The 4,139-nt window shown below is 41.6% G+C and overlaps 1 protein-coding gene across 1 annotated transcript in view; it reads right to left on the reverse strand.

Moving 5' to 3' along the window:
• Positions 1–4,139, reverse strand: part of WIPF1 (WAS/WASL interacting protein family member 1) — an 86,301-nt gene that overhangs the window by 36,480 nt on the left and 45,682 nt on the right.

The raw sequence follows: 4,139 nt of genomic DNA on the forward strand, positions 1-4,139 counted from the left end.
CTGTCCTTGTGGGGGCCATTTGGCCCCTATTGGGGTGCCATAATGCCTGTGTGGGGGCCATAGCCCCTCTGGGAGGGCAGCAAAATATATATTCATGTATTCATGAAAAGTGTATTTAGAGTTCACTTTATTATTATGATAGAGACACTGGTAGGCTTCCACATTGCTTTAACACTGTAGATATAATCAATAAAACATTGCCCAACTGACCACTGTCTCTGTCTCACTCTCTCTCTCTGTTTATAGTGGTCTTTTGTTTTAACTGTGGAGGAACATGGATTTTGGGGTACTTTACAGATGACTTTGGGATTTTTTCTTAATCAGGGATTTTTCAGTTTTCCAATAGGGAACACCAGAATTCCTGCTAGGGAGGCCAGTGGCGGGACCCTGCCTGCTCAGAGCTGGCACCTTGGACCCAGTTGGCTGTGGCTGACCTCCTAGCCAACAATATTCATATTTAAAACAAGCTAAAAATAATCTATAGTATTCTAGAGTGACCAGGGCTGGTGCAATGATTTTTACTACCCTAGGGCAAATGAAATCTTGCTGCTCTCCCTTTTCCTTCCATGAGAAGCTGACATAAGGCAGCTCCTTAAACAGCAGCAGCAGTTGTCTCTGCTTTGGCTTTTCCTCGGGAGGGAGGCTTCTGGAGCCTGGAAATCAGCTGACCAGGGCCCCCATCTCTATAAACACCCACAAATTACTGGAGTGTAGACACCAGAGATAACAGCCATGAAACTGGAGCTGTAGGTGGCTGCTGTGGTAATGCCCAAAGCCCCTACAGCCAGCCCTTTGGCCACCCCCTACTTAGGAGTGAGACATGTGGGCTCAGCTGCCATGTTCATGAAGCCTCAGAAAGCAAGGTGTAGCCCCTGCACTACTAGCCCCCATCCTTTCATAACCCTGGCAGCAGCGGCACCAGCACCATGCCCTCCACCCTGGCCCCATGGAGCCATGGTGTATAGGATGCCAAGGGGCTTCTGTGGCACTCTCTCTTAGGCTGATGTGGAGGTTCCTGTTGTCTTCACACTATCCCTATCAGGAACCTACCTGTGATACAACAACATTTTGCCACCCTCTACAATTTGATGCCCTAGGCAGTCGCCTGTGCTGCCTGCACAATTGCACAGGCCCTGAGAGTACCTGTCCCAGATGCTATGGTTATGTCTACAGTGCATGGTGCTAGCTGAATGAGTTAGCTTAGATACTAGAAGCAGTACTGCCATATTGACCTGGACCACTACTGATATATCCTGATGAGAATCTTATATACATGCAGCTTCATTTAAAGCATGCTAAGGTACCTCTACAAATCAGTGCTGTGCTTTGTAGGTATGCCTTATAGCTAGATATACAGTCCAAAAAAGCCCATACTTTATTGCCATTTCCTAATGACTTGATTAAAACAGAACTGATTCATCCACTACTGAGCTGCGCAACTGTCCGGCTATATGCACTTTTATAAATAGCTTTCTCCCACACATTTTGGCAACCCTAATCTTAAAAAAATCACTAATAAGAAAAACAGGCAATTTGAAAATATAAAATTTTCCCCTCATTGTCTCAAGCTTACTTTAATTGGACTGCCAATAGTCAGAAATGAAAAGGAGACAGTCCATTAAATTATTTATATTTTAACATATGGCAAATCTGCCTCTTTGTCAGTACCAAACTGGTAAATAAATGTGTGTGTGTGGGGGGGGGGGGGGGGGGGGCCTCTGGATTTGGGTGGCTTCTCAGGCCACATTTGGCCTGTGGGCCAGAGTCTGAGCTCCCATGCACTAGGGAAATGAACTAATGAACAGCCACTGATAATGCTCAGTAGTAAAGGTATTTCTTGCACTCTCTTTGCACAGTCTTGTTGGTGTAGTAGAGAGGCGGGCTTAGAGCCAAAGCCCCAATTTGCACAAAGATGTAGTGGGGTGTGGGGAGAGCATCCTACAACACTGCTGCTACCTGTCTACAAAGACAATGGCAAAGTGAAAAACTCCCTGACTTCTCTGTATTTCTGCTCACAGCAAGAAATAATGTAGCTCTAATGAACTGCTCTAATACCAAGTGAAGACTTACTTGGGGCATAAACATGCATCTATGCTTCCATTTACTCCAGATGCAAAAGCTATTAAATATAATTTAAATAGCAGAAAAATGGTTACTTAAACAATGTGGTCATTCAAACTTAAGATCTCCAGGAACAGTCACTTTTCCAAATAAAACATATTTATGCTTTTACAATGAACCTCCAGAGTACCAAACAGGTTTACAAACAGTGCAGAATTTCAATTGAAAAGTCTCAACCAATTGAAGTGCAAATAATAAACAAAATAAAATTATTATATTAAAGCTTAAACCCCATCCCCACTCCAGGAAGGCTAGTATAAAAAGTGCACTCTTGCATAATTCCTTGGCCCAAAGGCATTAAATAAAAATGATGAAGGTCTTTCATACCAAAAATGTATGTGCAACTGAGCATGACACCAGGTGACTTCAATGAAAACCTGGAGAAGCTAAAGCAGATTTGCATGAGCAGCTAAAGCAGCTGTTGACCACACAAGTTTTTTCCTGTGTTGAAACTTGCAAGTTGGCTTCTCCTCTTTAAAGTTTAGCCTGTGCTTTCTTTTATATTTCATTCAAAAGAACTGCTTTCTTCATTAAATAAGGGGCTCCCAACAATTTAAACACATTTGTGGAATGGATTTTAAAACCTAAAATTAAAAACAAACAAACAAACAAACAACAAAGAGGAGATTCATATACAAAAAGGCATCTAAGATAAATGGAGGGTCTGTTTTAGCCAACAGAAGCAGAATTAAGGTTGAAAGTGTCCTCAACTGACCCTGTAATTCTTAGGTACTGTAGCTGGAGGGTGATCTTCCATTCAATATGAACAGCAAAACTTAAGTGAGAAAGAAAAAAAGGGGAAAAACAAAACCCCAGGACAAATTAAGAGGAAGACTTTAGTTTCAACTTTAAAATATCCTGACCTGTTTTAGTTTGGAATAGGTTAGTTTTAAAAACAGACTATGAAAGTTACTAAAAAATGCACTGAGTTGTATGTGCATTCAGATAATCACCAAATTCCCTCGCAGTATTGGTAAATAAAATAGAATTTTTTAAATTTGTTTTTACATGTATTAAAATAATCAGGTGTGTTCCTTTACCAGATTGCTTGTGTGGGCTGAAGTCCAGAAGGAACTTCTCCTACAAGCTTTTTCAGAGAAACGGGTGAAGGAAGTGGTATGCTGATGCTGTAAAAAAAATAAATCTGTCAAACAAAAAGACAATTAAAAAAAGATCTGTAGGTGGCCCAAGCAAAACAAATGGATCAGATAACTGTAAAGTAAAAATAGGTCTAGAATCGCAACTGATTTTTTTATTGGCCCAAGCTCCATATTATCTCTCTAATTTGTGAAAAATCCAAGCCGCTTTTTATCTTTTTTCCCCTTATAGATTTATACCAGGTACTCTATTATCATTTTATTCATTCTCCAGTAAACATTTTCCAGTAAACAGCTTAATATAGAGAAGGATTAGATGGCTGTATGCAAGAAAATAAGGGGTCAGAACCTTTGCTGATAGGAATGGGCCAATAAAAAATTCAATGGACCTGTGAAGATTTTATACTAACTGACAATCCAAAATTGGCAGTTACAATAATGAGGAGAAAATGACAAGGACCATGACTTCAAGTTTCAGGGCACAAGTAGATTGGCATCAGGATTAGGGACAGACATACCAGATTATGTAATCAGAAACTGGTTTAAACTTGTAACAAAACAGATGTTCAGTGCACATAAATCAGTTTCAAAATGGCTGAAACTGGTTTGGAGATGAACCTGGTTGAATGTAGCATCAGACTTAACTGATTTGGGTCAAACCGGTTTATGCAATGTTTGTCCCAGACCCCTTCCTGGTTTAAGTTAAACCAGAGTCCTCCAGCATCCCAGCATGCTCTGTGGGTGGGGCTCTGTTCTCTGCTCCAGAGCAGGGCTGGCCCCGCCCCTCTGCTTTGTAGCCCAAGCAGAGATGGACATGGTGACACAACAGCCAGCATGGCCCCACTAAGGTGAAGTGGGCAGGGAAGGGGTTAATTCTTCCCTCCTCCTCCTCCTCCTCCTCCTCCTCCTCCCCCTCCCCCC

This window comes from Alligator sinensis, unplaced genomic scaffold (assembly GCF_000455745.1).
Source record: "Alligator sinensis unplaced genomic scaffold, ASM45574v1 scaffold321_1, whole genome shotgun sequence".
NCBI classification, from domain to species: Eukaryota; Metazoa; Chordata; order Crocodylia; family Alligatoridae; genus Alligator; species Alligator sinensis.